The sequence below is a fragment of the Triticum urartu genome, chromosome 2A (assembly GCF_056163025.1).
Source record: "Triticum urartu cultivar PI428250 chromosome 2A, HENAU_Tu73, whole genome shotgun sequence".
NCBI lineage: Eukaryota > Viridiplantae > Streptophyta > Magnoliopsida > Poales > Poaceae > Triticum > Triticum urartu.
The window spans coordinates 270,674,542-270,680,764 of record NC_141874.1 but is presented as its reverse complement, the minus strand read 5'-3'; the positions used below and the strand labels follow the sequence as shown (position 1 = coordinate 270,680,764).

Genomic DNA, 6,223 nt, shown 5'->3' with positions numbered 1-6,223 from the left:
GAACCAACTGAACTCCGGTTAAGAAAGCAAGTTCTTGTCTGTTCCATTCTTTGTGATTTGCAGATACAGTGACGCAAATCCCAGCTCCACGTAAATTACTCCCGGGCTCCCCCCTCTACGTAATTCTTCATGCTTAATCTGCCACTGCCATTGTACAAGTGAGTGTACATTACTGAAGCTAATTGACACTGCACTATGAACTTGCAGGGCCTATTGCATTTTGCTCTGGGGAAGCTAATTGACACTACACTAAAACCCTTTGCTTAAGCATCTAATGAGATGGCGACGCCACCAGCGCTTGAATCACTGCCCACCACTCCCACAAGAGGCTTCTTCCCCAGGTTGCTATCTTCTCACCGCACCTGCACCTGCTTTTGCTTGCTGGAGTATAAATTGGTCGACATAAAGTTTAATCTGGATAGTTGTTTGATATAAAGTGTACTCCACAACAAACTCTGCTTCTGCAAAAAAGAACTCTGGCTCTGTTTTTTGGAGAATAAAAAATGAAGGAGAAAGGTTGTGATGTTTTGCATAGCCTAGATGTGACAGTCTTGGCATTCCATAATTTAACCCAACTGAATAATGTTTTGCATAATTTAACCCAACTGAAAGAGTTGATCGACATGAATTGTTTTCGAAGTAGTTCATCGACAATGCATTGAATGTTAAAAATTCAGTTAAGCAGTCATGATACTCCTATTCTTGGAGTAAAAATTCAGTTAAAGAGCTTTGCATCTCTGTTTTATTGCAAGCAAGTTTGGATCTCTGTTTGCATCTCATTTTTCTTGCAAGCAAGTTTGCTGCAGTGTTTGCAACTTGCTAGGATTATCTATCCGTCTATCTATCTACTGGAGTATCTATCTATCTATACTGGAGTATATATCCCAACAATAAATACTGGAGTATATATTCTTTGCTTCAGCTCTCTTCTTTTCCAACAATAAATACTGGACTATATATATTCCAATATGTAGCAAGTACTGCAAGTTTAAGCTGGAGTAGCAATAGATAGCATAATATATAGTGTGTGGCAATAGTAAATACAGACTCCAAGCACACACATAATCACATACTCCAACAAACTAGAGTAGAATACACAACAAGTACACAACAAACTGGAGTAGGATCAGCGTCCAAGCATCTCTAGTGCCATTGCATACACTTCAGGAGGAGCTGAGACCTTGGGCGGTAGCAGTTGTAGCCTTTCTAGCCTATCCGTGTTCATGTGCGGGATTTTGTATTTATTGGCTCCACCATTCTTCATTACTTCAACCATGCAAGTCTGCAGAGTTGTGAATACTCTATTAAGGTTTGAAACTTCATATCCATTGAATTCCTCTTGAACACCTTTAATTAGCTCTGGAATAGTTTTTGGACTTTTGCAGTCTGTTAGCGATTGAATAGAGATGAAGAACCCAAGGTCCAGGGCGTTCATGTCTAGAGAATTTGGAGGCTGATACATTATTCTAATGTCCAAGCCACTTTCGTCGACAACTTCTGTGAATGCTTGATCATTAGGTAGGATGTGTGTTCTTGCGTTATCTTGCTGGATAAAAATGGGTTGTCCATCATCATCTGCAGGCCACAATGCTTGAATTGCTGGCACAACCTTCTGTATAATGTACTCTCTCATCACATCCCTCGTCACTATGACAGGCTTTGTTTCGAATGTCCCTTTTCCCCTGTTCTTGCTTCTTTTTGCTGCTGCAGCCACTCTCACGAATGGCCATACCCCAATTTTTCCGGAGAATGTCATGTTCCCATCTTCGTCAAACCGTGGTCTTGCTACCGCTGTGAGAAACATCACTTTTCCAATAGAGTTTTTGACAGGTCTTTTTGGGTCCTCTTCGTCAGGCAATAGATAGTAGTTCCTTTTTTTTCTTGGTCATGGAGAACCATTTCTCATCGATGTGAACAATATTATGCATACTCCTGAAACTTGGGCTTACATCTCCTAATGTTGCCTCATCTAGCATAGAGAGGCAAAAATCCACCCTATCTCTCTTATTTTTCTCTGTCAGTACCGGCTTTACCCTATTGGAGTGTCTCCTTATCTTATTCAACTTGAACTTCTTGTATAGTGTAGTAGGGCTTACACCTAGTGCCTTGGCAAGAGATCGAATAGTTGACCTCTTGTTTAAGGGGATTGTCGGAATGAGAGATAGGATATCATCATAAGACTTCCTTCCACAATTTTCCTTTCTTTTGTTTGAAACATCCACCTCCAGACCAAGGCCTTTCGGTTTCATTGCCTTCTCCCATATTATTTGAATAAATCGAACATGTGCTCCAAATATTGGAGCCACGTCCTTCTTGTCTGTTCCCTTGAACTTGCCTCCTCTACCCTTATGGAGGGTTTCCAAGGACATGTAAGCAGCATATCTCTGTGCATCAGTGAGCTAATTCCTTTGCCTTTGTACTCCTACAATAGCAATAGAATAATAAAATTAATTATTGCAAGAATATTACAAATTGGTTGCTGGAAATGTAAGCAAGAGGTCAATAATAGCAATAAAAATTCCATGGGATAGGAGTATTGCTTGCTTTGCTTGTTGTAAATATAAACATAAATGCTGGTTGCTGAAAATGTAAATGTAAACTAAATTTGTAAATATAAACTAAACTTTATACTCCAGGATTGACCTCTGTTGCAGGCAAGCAAGCAAATTACTCCATAATATGTTTTTGCATTGCTTTTTCTTTTTAATTTGGAGTAGTATAAAAATATTTTGAGGTACACCGCTGTTCTTGCAGCAGTTTTTTTTTCAATTCCTAGATGTCAGAGTATATGTTTATTTACACACACATACATGTTGTGAGAGTATATGATGTTTGAGGTACACCATGGTTCTTATGGAGTTTTTTCAGTTTGCCTATAAGCAAATGAGGCAAAAACTAAAATACCCCCACAATTGTCCAGGAGACCTCTGTTGCTTGTTGAAAGTATAAATGTTGCTTGCTTGCTGAAAATATAAATGTAAATGTTGCTTGCTGAAATTAATGTTGCTTGCGTTATCTCCTTTCTAGTATGCCTGGTGTACCATGACATTTCTTTGTTGTAATTTTAATTACTCCATACAGAAGGAAAGAAGGGCAACAACAAATTTGATTACTCCACTAAAATGTTAATTACTCCATTCTAGTGGAGTAATCTTTTTTAGCCTTCCATAGAGAAGACTCTGATATCCATTTGATTTGATTTAGCCACTTTACTACTCCATAGTGGAGTAGTTTTGAATAACCTGTGAAAAAATGAAGCTTCCTCATATGCACTATTCAATCTTAGCAATCCCTTCTCTGTTACATCTCTGAGGCATAATTTGATGCAAGATTAGAAGAAATTATACCTGAATTTTGACCAGCATTGTTGCCTTCTTCTTCAGGTTCTTCGTTGCCTTCTTCGGGTGGAGTGAAATTGAGGTTTGGGACAACCATGCTTGCAATTGGGACAACGATCTGCTGCTGTTGCTTCTGTTGAGCGCCAATGATTTGCTACTTTCGATGTTGAGGATCTGCTGATGTTGCTTCTATTGAGGGCCAATGATCTGTTGTTGTTTCTTCTGTTGAGGATCTGCTAACGAAGGCAAGGAGCTACAGTTGAGGATCTGCTACTGTTGCCAGGGGACAAGCCGGCAAGGAGCACCGAGCCTGGAGGTGGTCACGCATGAGGAGCTCCTGATCTTCTCCCCAGCCCCTGGCGAGATGGACCTTCTGGCGACACGGGGAAGAAGGGAGGTGGTTCTGGGCGAGCTTGACCTTGCCGGCGAATTCCTGCTGGGGCCAGCGGCCAGCGAGGTGTTGCTGCGGCCGGCGGCCGGCGAGGTGCCCTCCTGGGGCCGGCGGCGAGGTTCCTAGATGAGTAAGAAGCTGGGCAGGGAGGAGGAGATCCTGGGTGGAGGAGAATCTGTGCGAGGTGGGAATGGAGGAGATCCTGGCGAGGAGAATCTAGGCGAGGTGGGCAGGGAGAAGCTTGGCGGCGAGCCGGCGACGCGCTTGGAGGCGACACACTTGGCGATGCGATCCCGATGGTTTTTGAATTTCAAATTGATCGAAGGGCATTGTTGTCCATTAGCGATTTTTGGGGGCTGTCGGAAATCTCCTTCGGCGCCTTACCAAAGTGAACGGAGGGAGTATTATTTTTCCAAAACTATTAATGGCGCACCAAGGCACAGTGCGCCATTACTAGTTTTAACTAGTAATGGCGCAGCACACGCTCCGTGCGCCAGAGCTAACACATTTTTTTACTTTTTTTTCAAAACTAGTAATGGCGCACCTTTGTGAAGTGCGCCATTACTAGTTCAAACTAGTAATGACGATCCACAAACAAGGTGCGCCACTACTAACAATTATTATTTTTTGCAAAACTAGTAATGGCGCACCCCTAACTGGTGCACCATTAGTAACCAGGGTTACTAATGGCGCATTTTTAGGAGGTGCACCATTAGTAACTTGAGACCAGCTAGATATTTTGGAAAGCCACACCTACCACACTCACTTTCCCCATTTCATTCTCTCCACCTCCTCCAAGCTTGTCGTGGGCGCCACCTTTTTGTGATAGGTAAGAAGGGGAAAGCTTTCTTTATGTTGTAGATCTACCTTTTTCTCCCTCCAACAACAACGCGCACATGCACTTTTTATGGCCTAGCTAGATCTACGTATGTTTGTGGTGTTGCATATGTTTATGGTGTTGCATATATGTTTGTATTTGCAGGTACCGTTATTTGAAATGCGATAGTTGCTAATATTTTGCCGGAATGTTGATTCATTTCCGTTTCGGCGAGAATTTGGCACTATGCATTCTTTTTGGTCCTAATTTTAGGCAAAGTCATGCCAAATTTTTTCTTGGTTCTAAAATATCATTCTGCTCTACCCCACAGGCGACCATGGTCCGCACGATGACTGAAGGCATCGTGAATAGGTTTTTGAGCTCCGCTAAGGCCGAGATGCTTCAAAAGAACGAGACGGAGATAAGATGTCCGCGTCGAAGATGCAAGCTGAAGAGCCTTAATGCGGACGCGGATTCCGGGCAGGTGCGGGACCACCTGCTCTTGCGTGGTTTCATTGATGGCTATCGGTGGGAAGGTGATGAAGATGACTATGAAGTTGTCCATGGGGGCTGGGCAAGAAATGAGGAAGGGCAGAAGACAACCACCGCGGCTAGGGCAGGCGAGAAGACAAAGAATCTCCAAGACATGATCACGACGGTGATGCAGTACACAGTCGTCATGTTGAAGATGCCGGACATGATGATGAGGAAGATCAGGACAAAGGGCATGATCATGAAGATGAAGATGCTGGAGCAGACGACGATGGACCATCGATGGGCTGGGTGCAGGACCCTCATATTCAAGAGCTACTTCTCAAGCAGACGGATAATGCAAGAGCTGCCGCCCGAGAGAAAGCCAAGCTGGATCAACTGGAGATAGATGCGGTTACTCCATTGATTGAATGATGCAGGCCCGAGGATACCCACCTGAAAGTAACGCTCATGGCTCTCGAGATGAAGGCAAACGACAAAATGATCGACGCATGCTTCGACGAGAACATGTCATCCATTGTGTGCCTCACAGCCTTGATGTCATGCATATCACGAAGAATGTGTGCGAGAGTCTGCTTGGTACCCTGCTCAACATGCCAGAGAGGACCAAAGATGGGCTGAAAGAAAGGGCAGACTTGGAGTCAATGGGCATCAGGGAGGAGCTTCACGCTAATGATGATGATGAGGTGAAGAAGGACACAGAAAGTCGTCGCAAAGGCAAAAAGGCCAAGAAGACTGGAAATGACTACCCTCCCACGTGCTTCACTCTATGTCAGGAGGAGATCGAGCAGTTTTTCACCTGTCTCGTAGGAGTAAAACTTCCTTATGGTTACGCGGGGAAGATATGTAGATACCTAGACTAAGTGAAGCAGAAGTTCCGCGGGATGAAGTCTGACGACTGTCACGTGCTGATGACGCAGATACTTCAAGTTGCAATCCATGGGATCATGGACGTGCACGTCCGTGAAACGCTATTTGGCCTATGCAATTTTTTGACGTCATCTCTCGGAAGTCGGTTGGCGTGAGGCAACTCAGAAGGCTACAGGAAGATATCGTGGTGATACTATGCGAGCTTGAGATGTACTTCCCGCCCGCATTCTTCGATGTTATGGTGCATCTGCTGGTCCATATCATGGAGGATATCATCCAACTCGGGTCGACGTTCGAAAGGATGAATCGTGTCAT

At 43.8% G+C, this 6,223-nt stretch overlaps 1 pseudogene; it reads right to left on the bottom strand.

Moving 5' to 3' along the window:
* Positions 1-280: 280 nt before the first annotated feature.
* Positions 281-4,541, bottom strand: LOC147984782 (uncharacterized; annotated as a pseudogene).
* Between the last annotated feature and the right edge of the window lie 1,682 nt (positions 4,542-6,223).